General features: G+C 42.9%; 1 protein-coding gene across 1 annotated transcript in view; it reads right to left on the reverse strand.

The window, feature by feature from the left end:
* The window catches only part of cntn1b (contactin 1b), a 748,714-nt gene that overhangs the window by 412,011 nt on the left and 319,790 nt on the right, over nucleotides 1-16,913 (reverse strand). The window lies entirely within an intron of this gene.

Here is a 16,913-nt window from a genome sequence, read left to right on the forward strand (position 1 = left end):
TTGGCTAGCAAACAAAAAACAGAGTTGGCATAAATGGGTCTTTTTCTAGTTGGTGGAATGTGACAAATAGTGCGGCACAAGGAGCAGCACTTGCCCCTCAACATTTTACAATTTATATAAATGACTTGGGTGAAGGGACTGAAGGTTTGGGGCAGCACAGTGGCTAGCACTGCTGCCTCCAGCGGCAGGGATGCAAGTTCGATTCCAGCCTTGGGTCACTGTCTGTGTGGAATTTGCACTTTCTCCCCGTGTCTGCGTGTGTTTCATCTGGGTGCTGTAGTTTCCTCCCACAGTCCAAAGGTGTGCAGGTTAGGTTGATTGGTCATGCTAAATTGCCCCTTAGTGTGCAGGTTAGGAGGATAAGTGGGGTACAATACGTGGGATTATGGGATCGGCCCTGGGTGGGATGCTGTTTCAAAGAGCTGGTGCAGATTCGATGGGCCGAATGGCCTCCTTCTCTACTGAAGGGATTCGATGATTCTATGTATGGTTGCTAAATTTGCTGACGATACAAAGATATGTAGGAAAGTAAATTCTGAAGAGGATGTAAGGAGGCTACAGAGGGACATAGTGATGGTTAAGTTGGTTAAGTGAGTGAGCAAAGATCTGGCAAATGGAGTGTTAATGTGGGCAAATGTGAAGTTGCCAATTTTGGGAGGCAGAATAAAAGAAGGTTTTTATCTAAATGGTGAGAGGTTGCAGAGTGCTGAGGTACCAAGGAATCTGGATGCCCGAGTGCATGAATCATAAAAGACTAGTATGCAAGGACAGCAAGTCATTAGCGAGGCTACTAGAATGTTATCGTTTATTCTGAGGGGAACTGATTACAAAAGCAGGGAGGATATGCTTCAATTGCACATGACATTGGTGGGACCACATCTGGAGTATTGTGTGTCGTATTGTCTCCTTATTTGAGGAATTATGTAAATATGTTAGAAGCAGTTCAGAGAAGGCTTACTCGACTAACATCAGGAATGAGGAAAGGTTGGAGCAGTTAGGTTTGCATCCACTAGCGTTTAGAAACATAGAAACCTACAGCACAAAACAGGCCCTTCGGCCCCACAAGTTATGCCGAACATATCCCTACCTTTTAGGCCTACCTATAACCCTCCATCCTATTAAGTCCCATGTACTCATCCAGGAGTCTCTTAAAAGACCCGATTGAGTTTGCCTCCACCACCACTGACGGCAGCTGATTCCACTCGCCCACCACCCTCTGTGTGAAAAACTTCCCCCTAACATTTCCCCTGTACCTACCCCCCAGCACCTTAAACCTGTGTCCTCTCGTAGCAGCCATTTTCACCCTGGGAAAAAGCCTCTGAGAGTCCACCCGATCTATGCCTCTCAACATCTTATATACCTCTATTAGGTCTCCTCTCATCCTACGTCTCTCCAAGGAGAAAAGACCAAGCTCCCTCAGCCTATCCTCATAAGGCATGCCACTCAATCCAGGCAACATCCTTGCAAATCGCCTCTGCACTCTTTCAATCTTTTCCACATCCTTCCTGTAATGAGGCGACCAGAACTGAGCACAGTACTCCAAATGGGGTCTGACGAGGGTCTTATATAGCTGCATCATTATCCCCGGACTCCTAAACTCAATCCCTCGATTGATAAAGGCCAGCACACCATAAGCCTTCTTAACCACCTCCTCCACCTGCGGGGCCGATTTTAGAGTCCTTCTGATCCTCTACAGTACTAAGAGTCTTTCCCTTTATATTGTACTCCTTCATCCCATTTGACCTGCCAAAATGGACCACTACGCATTTATCTGGGTTGAAGTCCATCTGCCACTTCTCCGCCCAGTCTTGCATCCTATCTATGTCCCTCTGTAACTTCTGACATCCCTCCAGACTATCCACAACCCCACCAATCTTCGTGTCGTCGGTAGAGTAAGAGGCGACTTGATCAAAACCTTAAAGATCATCAGGGGTGGTGACAGGATGGATGCGGAGAGGATGTTTCCTCTTGTTGGTGAATACAGAGTTAGGGGTCACTGTTTAAAAATAAGGGGTCCACTCAATTAAAACAGACATAAGGAGGACTTTTTTCTCTGAGGGTCGGTAGTCTTTGGCACTCTCTTCTTCAAAAGGGAATGGAAGCAGAGTTTTTGAATATTTCTAAGGCTGAGCAAGATAGATTCTTGATTAACAAGGGGTGAAAGGTTATTGGGGGCAGGCAGGAATATGGGGTTGAAGTTACCATCATATCAGCCATGATTTTATTGAATGGTGGAGCAGGCTCGAGGGGCTGAGTGGCCAACTTTTACTTCATTAAGTGCATGCAGCATGCACTGCAATGGAATCTTGCCCCAACTTGGGTACAGTCCAATTTCTAGGCCACTTTCTTTTATCTTATTGATAGTTCATCATTCAGTACAGCTCCTCACAGAATTACAGACCCTGTGCCATTTATTTTTTTTGCATAAGAAACTCCAATTAGTAAACAGTGATATATCACTCCAACCTATCGCACTTGCTCGTTCATCTGTTCACACCAAGGGCAATATCAAAAACATTGCATCACTATTCTGAACAGCCTGGACTAATTCTAAGTCATTCCAACAGTGGCATAACATCATGACGTCCCCTTCTCCCCTCAGGGCACAGAACCTGCAAGACATTTTTTTGGCAGGAACACTTTGTTCTTCAAACCTGAACGGAAAGCATTTGTTAGGGCTCCCATTGGTGTGGCAAGACAAGTGCCATCGGGGAGAAAGGCAAAATTTTCCACGGAGTATTAAATGTTCCCAGTGTTGACTGCCCAGCAAGTTTCGTGCCAGTTTCCTAACAATTGATACTTCTTCCAAGCTCCAAGAGTTGGCAGATCCATGTTGTTTATTTTCTTTTGGAACCATCAGCTTTGCAGGTCACATTTGGGCAACATTGTTCGACCTCTATAATTCAGAATCCCTGGTGGTCACCAAAAGCAATTCTCCTCGTCAGCATTGTCAAGAATGACTGAGAAAATGGACTTAAAAAGTCCATTAGAAAGCATTCTTTCTGGTTGTATCACAGCTTGGTATGGCTCCTACTCTGCCCAAGATGCAAGGAACTACAAAAGGCCGTGAATGAAGCCCAATCCATCACGCAAACCAGACTCCCATCCATTGACTGTCTACACTTCCTGCTGCCTTGGCACAGCAGCCAGCATAATTAAGGACCCCACGCACCCCGGACATTCTCTCTTCCACCTTCTTCCTTCGGGAAAAAGATACAAAAGTCTGAGGTCATGTACCAACCGACTCAAGAACAGCTTCTTCAGACTGTCAGACTTTTGAATGGACTAACCTTGCATTAAGCTGATCTTTCTCTACACCCTAGCTATGACTGTAACACTACATTCTGCACTCTCTCGTTTCCTTCTCTGTAAACGATATGTTTTGCCTGTATAGCGGGCAAGAAACAATACTTTTCACTGAATGTTAATACATGTGACAATAATAAATCAAATCAAATCAAATTATTTCCCATTGTTAGTTGCAGCCTAAAGCGATACCAAAAAAATGCTGAGGAAAAAACCCCAGCAGTTCTGGCAGCATCTGTGGAGAGAGATACAGTTAATGTTTCAAGTCCAATTGCATTATTCTCTGGAACAATTCCAAAGAAGAGTCATATTGCACTTAAAACATTAACTGTTTCTCTCTCCACAAATCTTGCCAGGCCTGCTGAGTGTTTCCAGCAATTTGTTTTTACTTCAGATCTCCAGCATCCGCAGTACTTTACTTTTAAATTACTCGGAAATAGCTTCCATATTACATAGCAAATGGTTTATATTGTCAAGCTATGTGAGTGCTGATGGTGATTTTATTGAATGGAGTGATAATGAGGGGTATAGATTGATTAGATGAGGAGAATTTGTTTACACTGGCAGGAGCCCATTAACCAGAGGTCACAGATTCAAGATACCTAGGGAAAAAATCCAGAGCTGATTATTTCTTTTGCACAGCCAGTTTGATCGGGAATTCTCTGCCGGGCAGCTTCAATAAGAAGTTTTAAAAGGCAATTGGGCACATATTTAAAAGGAGAAATCTGCAGGGATCTTGGGAAAGAATGGGGTGCTGCAGGATTAATTGGAAAGGTCCTTCAAAGAACCGGCACACACACAAAGGGCTGAATGGCCTGCTTCTGAGCTGTACGATTCTACAATATTACAAATTGAAGCCGGGCCTGATGTCTTCATGAAAGTCAATCCGAGCCTGCGTCCTTTGCATGCACATCCTTATCTTTTTAAAACGTACAATGTTCTTGTTTATGCGTTGGTGCTTCACTGATCAAGCTTGCCAAGTTTTACCAGTAGCGCTTTTCGTCAAAGGAACCAAAGGTTAAGACATTGATAGTGAAGGGAAAAGACTGGGTGAGAAATCACTGCACAGGAAAAGGTTCAAGAATATAGGCAGTTCTCATCATCATCATCACATGTGCTCTGCCCAAAGACAGGTCTTTGATGCAAAGTTGTCTTCTCATGTCTCTCTATCTCACAGAATCATAGAGTCATAGAGGTTTACAGCATGGAAACAGGCCCTTCAGCCCAACTTGCCCATGCCACCCTTTTTTTAAAAAACCCCTGAGCTAATCCCAATTGCCCGCATTTGGCCCATATCTCTCTATACCCATCGTACCCATGTAACTATCTAAATGCTTTTTAAAAGACAAAATTGTACCCGCCTCTACTACTACCTCTGGCAGCCTGTTCCAACCATTCACCACCCTCTGTGTGAAAAAATTGCCTCTCTGGACACTTTTGTATCTCTCCCCTCTCACCTTAAACTTATGCCCTCTAGTTTTAGACTCCCCTACCTTTGGGAAAAGATATTGACTATCTAGCTGATCTGTGCCCCTCATTATTTTATTGACCTCTATAAGATCACCCCTTAGCCTCCTACGTTCCAGAGAAAAAAGTCCCGGTCTATCCAGCCTCTCCTTATAACTCAATCCATCAAGTCCCGGTAGCATCCTAGTAAATCTTTTCTGCACTCTTTCTAGTTTAATAATATCCTTTCTATAATAGAGTGACCAGAATTACACACAGTATTCCAAGTGTGGCCTTACCAATGTCTTGTACAACTTCAACAAGACATTCCAACTCCTGTATTCAATGTTCTGACCGATGAACCCAAGCATGCCGAATGCCTTCTTCACCATTCTGTCCACCTGTGATTCCACTTTCAAGGAGCTATGAACATGTACCTCTCGATCTCTTTGTTCTGTGACTCTCCCCAATGCCCTACCATTAACTGAATAAGTCCTGCCCTGGTTCAATCTACCAAAATGCATCACTTCGCATTTGTCTAAATTAAACTCCATCTGCCATTCGTCAGCCCATGGCCCAATTGATCAAGATCCCGTTGATCACTCTCTGGCTTCTGTCAAGAAGCCAATTCTGTATCCATTTAGATACTTCACCCTCACCCTCATACTATACTTTTCATTTTCCAGTAACTTCCTTCACTTTTCAAGCCATCCAATATTGATTTTCTCTTCTTCCCTCTTTTCCTTGAAGTCTTCCCTCCATTGCAAACCGTGATGAAATAAGTAAGAGATGGAAGGAAATGTTGAAGAACTATATGCAAAAAATGAAGAACCTGATGACTGTGTTGAAGATGGCGTAGATGCTGAGCACAGAGTGTAAATGCATCATCAGCATTAACATCAGTACAAAGATTGAATTGCAGCCTTGAATTCTTGCTAAAAGTGTAATGACTGAAACTGAAGTTTACAAAATCATTAAATCATAAAATATCCTGCTGAGGAGACAGGTCCTGTCGGGAGAATGCTGGTGGCTGCTGACATGTTGTTTGAGAGATTAAATAAACCAATGCTGATGTCCATAAAGTGTTGGAACATGAATGATCGAAGAGAGGGGCTGTGAAATTCCCTCCTGTTGCAGAATTCACTATATTAAAAAAAACTAATTCACAAAAATCCATTTGCAACATTTGCATTCCTTCAACTAAATAAAGCCTTAACCAACAAACAATTATTCAAGTGTCTAATCTCTTATGACAACAAGCATTGAAATTCATAGTCTTACATCAAAGAGTCTATAAATATACGTAGTCGTCAAATTAAGCTCTGAAATGGTAGGCACCCTACTGTGGTAACTGTTGGTTGTGAAATCAGTCACATAGCACAAATCCAGTAGTGAAAGCCCTCAGGCTTATGTCAACATAGCAGGCAATAATTTGTTTTAACATTCCAAACATTTTTTCAAAAATTTAAAGGGCAAGACTTTTAAATGCCCTGACAGGTTCCTCTGATGGACCTTTGACAGGTAGGTCAAAGTACTGACAAGGGCTTTTGACAGCTGCCTTTGACAAGTGCTAATTTTCACAGGACTGGTGACAGTTCCAATGAGCTTTACAGCAATGAATCTATGCAACTTTCACACACATCTTTGCCTATCAACCCCAAAGGGCACCTGACCTTCCCCAAAGGACACCAAAAGTGTCCACTACCAGATCCAAAGGGGTACCCTGGCTATACAAATGAAGTGGAAATGCCGGCATTGGACTGGGGTAAACACAGTAAGGAGTCTAACAACACCAGGTTAAAGTCCAACAGGTTTATTTGGTAGCAAATGCCACTAGCTTTCGGAGCGCTGCTCCTTCGTCAGATGGAGTGGAAATCTGCTCTCAAACAGGGCACAGAGACACAAAATCAAGTTACAGAATACTGATTACGACAGCGCAGAGTCACTGAGCAGAAACTGATAGCCAAGTTCCGCACACATGAGGACGGCCTAAACCGGGATGTTGGGTTTATGTCACACTATCAGTAACCCTCACAGCTTGCCTGCTGGACTTGCAGAATCTCACTGGCTGTCCTGTCTGGAGACAATACACATTTCTTTAACCTGTGCTTAATGCTCCCTCCACTCACATTGTCTGTATCTTGAAGACCTGGTTGGCTGTAGAGATTCGCATTCTAATCAGTATTCTGTAACTTGATTTTGTGACTCTGTGCCCTGTTTGAGAGCGGATTTCCACTCCATCTGACGAAGGAGCAGCGCTCCGAAAGCTAGTGGCATTTGCTACCAAATAAACCTGTTGGACTTTAACCTGGTGTTGTTAGACTCCTTACTGTGTATACAAATGAATCCACAAAGTTCAGAGCTGCACTTACCGAGTCTAATCTGCACACTCCAGGTTTCACACTTCTGGCCAAACAAAAGCCCACCAAAATAAGTGGAGGCTGCTGATGATGTAAACGGCCAGCCGTTTACGTAAATTGTGCATGCGTGAAAAGCCCCCATCCCCGACCCCACAAAAATAGGAAGTGTCCTTTTCAGGAGCAGGATCTAAGATTTTGAGCCACTTGCACCATTTTAAAAATGAAGAGGAGATTCTCCATTATTGCGAAACTTTTGCCTCAGTTTTCTGCCAGTGAATTGTCTAAGCACTGAAGATCCATCTGCATCTGGGTCTTGATGTAAGGTGATTATTAATTGCAAATTCACATTTACAGTTTCACAGGAACCTGGCAAGTATGTATTCTGAAAAGAATCACTGTGAAGCAGTGTGACCCCCATTAGCACTATACTTTGACTGGCTCCATGTAATTTCCACCCTATACTAGCCTGTCAGATAAACTGGGGTGAGAATGGTTAAGTAGGGGTGGAGGAGGAGGAGGAGGAGAAGACCTGGAAGAGAACTTCATTGGAATATAGGAAATAGTAAATGGCTTAAATATGTCTATTTGACTAACTGATGAGGAACTAGGGATCATGAATGTGAAAAAGAAAACAGCAAATTTAGATCAAATACCAGAAAGTACTTCATTGTACAGAGTGGTAAATGTGGGGAAATAGTACGACACAAATGTTATGGATGCTCCAAACATTCTGTTCTTCATAGGCCGCAATCTAACGGCTCTGTTCTTTGTGGGCACAAATCCCATAATGGCTGCTAAATCTCATGAGAGGCCAAAAATGAGATTTGCACCGGCAAGAGCTCAGATTGAGATCTTCCCTGATACCCCATCCATGACGTAATCAGGTTCACGAGCCTGATTTGTATAAACTATCACATTAATGGGATTGACGCCGCTATTTTCACTCGTACCCTAACTTCCCATCCAGCCAGCTTGATGTCACACTGGCGCGAGTCGCTGCTGGCTTTCAAAATGGGCGGCACGGTAGCACAGTGGTCAGCACTGCTGCTTCACAGCTCCAGGGACCTGGGTTCGATTCCCGGCTTGGGTCACTGTCTGTGTGGAGTTTGCACATTCTCCTCGTGTCTGCGTGGGTTTCCTCCGGGTGCTCCGGTTTCCTCCCACAGTCCAAAGATGTGCGGGTTAGGTTGATTGGCCATGCTAAAATTGCCCTTAGTGTCCTGAGATGCGTAGGTTAGAGGGATTAGTGGGTAAATATGTAGGGATATGGGGGGAGGGCCTGGGGGGGATTGTGGTCGGTGCAGACTCAATGGGCCGAGTGGCCTCTTTCTGCGCTGTAGGGTTTCTAAGATTCTATCAAAAACAAAAACCAGTCAAAATGTCCATGCCGGGGATGTACATGTAAGTATAGCCTCAAGGGGGTGAGGGATATGCTCAGGCAGTGCCCTAGCACTACCCCCGGTACTGTCATGGCGGCCCTCTGGGAGCTCCGTTGCAGACATTTCCCTTCTCCTTGGGAGCGGGGTGCCTCAATGTCCATGAGAGGTATTGGTGTCTGTCGGGTTGAGGTTTTATTGAAGTCAGAGATGGGGTCATCCTTTCTCAGGACACCCAGTATTGTCCGCTTTCTTCAGCCCCGTGTGAATGTTGCCTCCCCTTTGAAGTTGCACAGAGAGTGCTGTTCAATGGAGCGAGAAAAACCTGCAGGATTCGCACTGACTTTCCCACCTGAGCCAACACTCTGTTCATTTGTGGGAAGAATCAAACCACAGAGTGCAAACCTAAATTGAAAGTGAGCTGTAGAATTGGAAGATTACACTGATGAGTCCAATAATCTAAATGGCCTTTTGTTGTGTTCCATATGCAGTGGATTGAATAATGACAAAGTGGAATACAGTTCAGCCATCACTGTGACCCTTGGCAATGCTTTTTCACCTCGATCAGTTTCAGCTGATGATACTGAAACCCTTATTTTAACACAAACACAGTACGGTAGGATGTCTCTCTCGTAAGATTAGCAATGGTGAAGGTATTGCCTCAGAACAATTAACTTTGCAGTGATTCTTAATCATTCTCAGGTGAACAATAGGCACACACAGATGTCAGACAATTTACTTCAACAGGTTTCCTGACCAGCAATGCCATTTCAACTCATCCCACATTCCTGCTGTGTCAACGGAACGTACAGCAAGGTAACCGTCCCTAGGCACCAACATTAACCAGAACATGCAGCACAAAACCATTCAGACACACACTGAGGAACTCAGTTTGCCTTCATTATTTTTTCCCTGAAAAACATCTGAACTGAAGCTGACGCAAATTCAGAGATCGGTCATATTACCCTGACTCAGACCAGTTCAGAATATTGCTTTAGTTCTGGCGTCTCTGCTCCTTGTGGATCTAAACTGATGGACTGAAATCTCATCTGGTGAGGTTGCATTGATTTCCACAATCACAGATTGAAAGCCACCAGTATTTCTTGGGTAGATCTTCTAAATGCCTATCTTCAGCAATCAGAAGGGTGACACGGTGGCACAGTGGTTAGCACTGCTGCCTCTCAGCGCCAGGATTCGATTCCTGGCTTGGGTCATTGTATGTGCGGAGCCTGCACGTACTTGCTGCATCTGCGTGGGTTTCCTCCGGCTGCTCCAGTTTGCTCCCACATCCAAAAGATGTGCTGGTTAGGTGCACTGGCCGTGCTAAATTCTCCCCGAGTGCAGCGACTAGGGGATTTTCACTGTAACTTCATTGTAATGTTAATGTAAGCCTATTTGTGAATAATAAATAAGCTTTTTTGGAGAACAAACATTTTGGCTGAGGCTAGCTAAGGTACCGAAATTGATGGCTGAACTACATGGATGTGAAAAAGCTACCATGTTATCAAAAATAATTATTCGCTCAAAGTCACACTTCCGCATGCTCACTAACCTCTGAAATCAACCTCTCGCAGTTTACAGTTGTGTTAAACAGCAAGAGACAAGAGCACTTGTTAATTACTCACACACAAGAAATATCGCATAGCATTGCCATCCGTTCAACATCTTATACAGGATATTCTATTCTTTTGTGACACGAGAAAAAAGAAGTAATCAATATCATCAATAAATCTTCTCTTTGCTCAAACAACTTTTTTGATTTGATTTATTATCACATGCATTGATTTACAGTTAAAAGTACTGTTTCTTGTATGCTCTACAGACAAAGCACACCATTCATAGAGAAGGAAAGGAGAGGGTGCAGAATTTAGTGTTGCAGTCATAGCTGGGGTGTAGAGAAAGATCAGTTTAATATAAGCTAAGTCCATGTAAGAGTCTGATGACAGCAGAGAAGAAGCTGTTCTTAAGTCGGTTGATAGGTGACCTCTGACTTTTCTATCTTTTTCCTGACAAAAGAAAGTGGAAGAGAGTGTGTCCTCGGTGCATAGGATCCTTTTCTTAAAACTCATTCGTGGGACATGGGCGCCGCTGGCTGGCCAGCATTTATTGCCCATCCCAAGTTGCCCTTGAGAAGGTGCTGGTGAGCTGCCTTCTTAAATCACTGCAGTCCATGTTCTGTGGACTGACCTACAATGCCATTAGGGAGGGAATTCCAGGATTTTGACCCAGCGACTGCGAAGGAATGGTGAGATATTTCCAAGTCAGGATGGTGAGTGGCTTGGAGGGAAACTTGCAGGTGGTGGTGTTCCCATTGTCCTTCTAGATGGAAGTGGTAGTAGGTTTGGAAGGCGCTGTCTAAGGATCTTTGGTGAATTGTTGCAGTGCATCTTTTAGATAGTACACACTGCTGCTACTGACCTTGAGTGGTGGAGGGATTGAATGTTTGTAGATGTGGTGCCAATCAAGCTGGCTGCTTTGTCCTGGATGGTGTCAAGCTCCGAGTGTTGTTGGAGCTGCACCCATCCTGGCAAGTGGGGAGTATTCCATCACACTCCTGACTTGTGCCTTGTAGTTGATGGATAGACTTTGGGAAATCAGGAGGTGAGTTACTTGCCGCAATATTCCCAGCCTCTGACCTGCTCTTGTAGCCAGTGTTTATGTGGCGAGTCCAGTTGAGTTTCTGGTCAATCGTAATCCCAAGGATGTTGACAGTGAGGGATTCAGTGATGGTAACACCATTGAATGTCAAGGGGTGATGGTTAGAGTGTCTCTTATTGGTGATGGTCATTGCTTGGCATTTGTGTGGCACGAATGTTATTTGCCACTTGTCAGCCCAAGCCTGGATATTGTCCAGATCTTGTTGCATTTGAACATGGACTGCTTCAGTACCTGAGGAGTCACGAATGGTGCTGAACATTGTACAATCATCGGCAAACATCCCCACTTCTGACCTTATGACAGAGGAAAGGTCATTGATGAAGCAGATGAAGATTGTTGGGCCTAGGATACTACCCTGAGGGACTCCTGCAGAGATGTCCTGCAGCTGAGATGACTGGCCCTCCACAACAACAACCATCTTCCTATGTACCAGGTATGACTCCAACCAGCAGAGAGTTTGCCCCCTGATACCCATTGATTCCAGCTTGGTTAGGGCTCCTTGACGCCACACTCGGTCAAATGCAGCCTTGATGTCAAGGGCTATCACTCTCACCTCACATCTGGAATTCAGCTCTTTTCTGATTATGCTGGCTACTTTTCTGAGGCATCAGGAAGTGTAGGCAGAGTCAATGGGTGGGAGGCTGGTTTGCACGATGGACTGGGCTTCATTCACAACCCTTTGACGTTTCTTGTGGTCTTGGGCAGAACAGAAGCCATACCAAGCTGTGATACATTCAGAAAGGATGCTTCCTATGGTGCATCTTAAAAGTTCTTCTAACCCAGAGCAATTTCCCTTGATCAGATACCCAGTAGACACCTCCAATAGGCACAGAATAAGATCTCTTCTATATTGAATGTAGGATCAACTTCAGCCGAACCTTCCCGATCCATGTTCTGTCTTTTCACATGGAAGGTCAGACAGAACTCAGCAGTTTTTGCCTATTTTAGACAAGAGTTTGGGTATCTGGAAAATATTCCTTAAGCAGCGGTGTTGTGTTGCAGAAAATGGCGGATGCTCTGGGGCTTCATATTTCTCTTCTGCTCCAGGTGACTGATAGCTCCCGTGAACAACTGTTCCAGTAAAAGAAAGCAACGTAAGCAATTTGTGCAGAAAATGTGTCAAGAGTCCCCAAGTATGTGATTGCATGCCAAAGACATCATTTACATTGCATGCATGGGAGGTGGTAGATAGGAAGAGACGGCTACAAAAATGATGTCACATAATCTGAGTATCTTCATGAAACACACCTATAAACCTTTATTCTTTTACTTTACAAACAAGTCACTTGGAAATGTATCACTGATGAACTGCGTGTTAAGGCAACCTATGCTACAAGCCTTCAATATGTTTCCTTAAAGGAGAATGGAGGGTAAAAAATGTCTTTCAATCTGGTCAGGTGAGCCTATATCATTGTGTTCAAGATATGGCTCAACAGCAGTAGGTTGCTACTTAGACAAACAATGTTGCAAAAAGCCAAGGTTAATAAAAAGACAAGACACTGAACTAGTCTTCAAGTCTCAATCATAGTGTACAGGGGACCGCAGCATACAGGGGACTGCCGTGTACAGGGACCAGTGTACAGGGGACTGCCGTGTACAGGGGACCGCAGCATACAGGGGACTGCCGTGTACGGGGACCGCTGTGTACAGGGGACTGCCGTGTACAGGCAACCACAGTGTAAATGAACATTACTGCTTAGTTGGTAAAATGGAGTTGTGCTTTTCACAATCATAAAGTCACATCAGCTCAATAATTCGGTAGCAAACACCAACTGTCTTCCTCAGATAGTACCATTGTAGCTACCTGAAAACTAAGAATAGAGAATGCTTCTGATGACTGATTTTGAGCCTCAAAACTGACGTTGCTAACTGCTGCCTCATTGAGTGCTTTCACCACTGTGCAAATCTGCTCAGTTCAACATAACACGACACAGCTCCTCAATATTTTTGCACTTCTTGCATTAAGACCCCGCTCATTCATGCTAAGGTACCCTTTAAATAGTGCAATAATTGCTAATGACTACCAATCAACTTCTCTTGCGCAGAGTGTGAACCATTAAAAGTCTTTCAATTATGAATTAGTCTTTCAGGTTATGAATTATTTTTGGAAATTTAAATAAAGTCATGCATTAAATTTAATTAATGGTGTTCTCTTATTCTTTGGTCTCTTTTTTTCCTCCTCTTCAATCATTTTCCTTTTCCTCCTTTTATTTGTTTTTGCTTTTGATTTGACATTGAATTCACCCACTCTTTCTTCATCATTCCTCTTTCCTAATCATTCCTCATTCCTAATCCTTTGGTTAATGAGATGCACTGTTTGTCCTATTGTTGGAAGTCTCACAATACCAGGTTAAGGTCCAACAGATTTATTTGGAATCACGAGCTTTCAGAGCGCTGCTCCTTCATCAGGTGAATGGACCACTCACCTGATGAAGGAGCGGCACTCCAAAAGCTCCTGATTCCAAATAAACCTGTTGGACTTTAACTCGGTGTTGTGAGACTTCTTACTGTGCCCATCCCAGTCCAACGCTGGCATCTCCACATCATGTCCTATTGTTGACCAAGGTATTCTGTGTACTATTAGCTCGTGTTCCCAGGAACCTTGTGAACAAAAGATGTTAAAACCTAAAACATGCACAAACAAGTCTAACTAATTGGGACACATGGTAAAATGCCCAACTCCAGCAACATCTGGGCCTTACATTTTTGAAAACATTTCAGTGCTTCTGCACACTGCAATCTGCAACATTTGCTAATAATAGTGTACACATTATTGACTAGAATGGTGGGTCTGCACTTAGTTTCACAACTCAGCAACACTGTACACTGACAAAAAATATTTTTAACTTGTAACACAAAGCAGATTCAGCAGCTTCTCTTTCCATGGGCATTTTCTGGGTAGCAGTTTAAATTCTCTGCCTCGTTTACTGACAACTATAGCTCCTTGCAATGGCCAATCCTGAGTTTTATTTGCTGACATTTGCTTTAATGTTCCGAACATTAAGTATCAATGTAAGATTTGTTCTGTGGTTGAATTGAATCTATCAGCTAATCATCAGCATGCAAGATTGACCACTTGAGTAATTCATCCTGTACCTTGGTACAATATTATAGATGTTTGGCTAAAGACAAGTGACAGTCAATTGTGCTCAGTGAATGTCAATGTGTATTAATACTGCACAGTTAACATTGTAACCTTGTGGATTAGTGGCTCAAGAATCAAGTTCTATTTGAACACGGAGAGCACGCAAGAGAGGATATGACTCTTACTGGAGCTCTAAAGATTTGGTAGGGTAACAACAAGGCCATTGAGAGATCAGAAACATGTTCACCCCCAAAAAATTTATATCCCATAACGCCACTATGAATAAACAATGCAAAGTACAGATACAGAACTTAACATACAGTCACTTCCAATTGCTGACATTCATTGAGGAAATGACTCATGTACTGAGCATACATGTGGTCCTTCTGAAAATGTGAACCAACATTCGTTGAAAGGGCAAGTGCAATGCAAACTCGCCTGTTTTAACCAACTTTTGGTTTTATTCCAAAAAAGTCTGGAAAGCTCCCTAGAAATGAACTATCCTGGGAAATATCACATGGAGCTTCCAGGTTATAAAAGTGCATGGATCCTTAAAATACTAAGAATAACAAAGTGCGAACTATATCTATCATCAGTTTATCAGCTGACTTGACTAGTTCGTGTACGATGCCCAGTTGCAGTTTCATGTGCATTGCAGTAAGGATAAAGATTGGAAGTTCTCATAAGCCATGCTGATATACAAACATTCCTTTTTCTTCAGAACCAAAAGCGCATTAGTGCAAAATGTTTATGTATCAATAAAATACCCAAAAGACCAAAATCCTCTGTGGATTATAGACTCACACAATACGGCTGTGAGCATGACGATTACAATTACTTTTGGCAGACATGGGATATATTTCATTAAGATTAATAGAACAACAAATAAATATTAGCTATTAATGAAGACCTGGAAGAATTGGCACTGAAATCTTAAAAGCTTCAAGCATGATCTTTTGCATGCTTCTTTCTTCTTAAATTAAATCTTGTATCTAACTTGAATCTCAGAGTGCAATTTCCTTAGCAGTTGTGACTTCCAGACTACTCATCCTCGTCTACACCCTCCTCCCCATCTTCGTTAATGTGTCACGCACTTCATTCACTCGTGACTAAACAGCCCTAGCATGGCACCAGCTATCCCTTCTCCACAAGAATTTTTAAAAGAAAATCAAAATTTAAGATTACAATCAAATATATGCAGGTCGCTCCATTTAGCAGCTACACGGCTAAGAAATTATTTGAGAAATTACAAATGTGGAGGTTTTCTAACAGGAAACAACATGGAATACAACTGCCTGCACGAAAACCTGCATCAAGACTTCTCTTAATTAAACGGACTTGATTGCTGCCTAATACAGGCTCCATGGCGAACACCTCTAACTCCTGCCAGTGCCATTCTTATTCTGCGAGAGAGTTGGGAATGGCAATACGACAAAGATCAAAACAGGAATAATCAAAGAATAAACGGAATGCTTTGCATGAAAACAGTTGGTTCCTTGGCTTTATCGTGCCTGTACATGTTGAGTTCATAATGGCCATCCCACAATGCACAGCATGTTATGGACATCCAAACAACAATACTTATTTAATCAATTAGGTCGAAGACCTCTGAATCAGCCTGAATACCAACAAATATAGTTTTGCTTTTCACTGAATTTATATCCCAATTACCAACTACACATCATTGTTGACACACATCTATTACAATAAATGCTGTCAATCATTTAAAGGATTTCTATGGTTCAGAGTCTAAACTTGAGTTAGTGAGAGAATAGTGACAATGTTCAGTAGGACCCAACATATCATCCATCAGGCATTGAATACCTCGCTCTATGTTGCCCATCCAAAATTTTACATTTCTTGCACTGACACAGTAATGTTTAATTTCTTTTATCTTATTTACCTCCATACAATTAACAAAAGCTGGTCACTGATGCAGTTTGGAAGGCGAGTCAGGAATAAACTGCATCCATCATAACTTTAACTTAAATTCACTTCATGCTGCCCTGAAATAACTGCCAGTGAGAACTACCCTTGAGTGAAGGGACTCAGTGAAGAAAAAAACTTGGCATTAAGGAATGATCCCACAGCAATTGTTTTGCTAAACATTTTCACAATTCAGCGAGTAGATGCTGGCCTGAAGATGACAGCTGGGGATGAAGTAACAGATTCACAAAACCTTCAAAGCGTCAGCTGGTGATGCTGATGATCTGCCTGTTTTCGGCTCCTGTCAAATTGAACATTACAGCTTTGCGAGACTTGACGCATCTTTGCATCCATAATTGATGTGTACTTTGTGCTCGCACTCAACGGCGGGCAGAAATAAATTACCACCTTTCCGCTTTCCAACGTCTTCAAAAGGACTAATGCTGCATGGTCATCAGGGAATCGAGATTTTATTTCTAAGCTAGCCTACACAACGTTATAATGGCCCATTACCTCACGGAAGGAGTTGGAAAGCCCTGAGATATATCCGTGAGCAAGACGGAAGCTCGAGTCGTCAGTCAGACATCAAGATATCAATCCAACAGGCTTCATAAAAGCAATATTGTCATGCATATTGCACCGAGGCTCTTCTAAGAGAATATTTAATGTGAAATGGTAGACTTGGCGCAAAGTACCAGGAACTCAGTGGATTCAACTGCTCAGAGACACAAATCAAGTCGGGGTTTTATAACCCCA

Source organism: Mustelus asterias, chromosome 9, assembly GCF_964213995.1.
Source record: "Mustelus asterias chromosome 9, sMusAst1.hap1.1, whole genome shotgun sequence".
Lineage (NCBI taxonomy): Eukaryota > Metazoa > Chordata > Chondrichthyes > Carcharhiniformes > Triakidae > Mustelus > Mustelus asterias.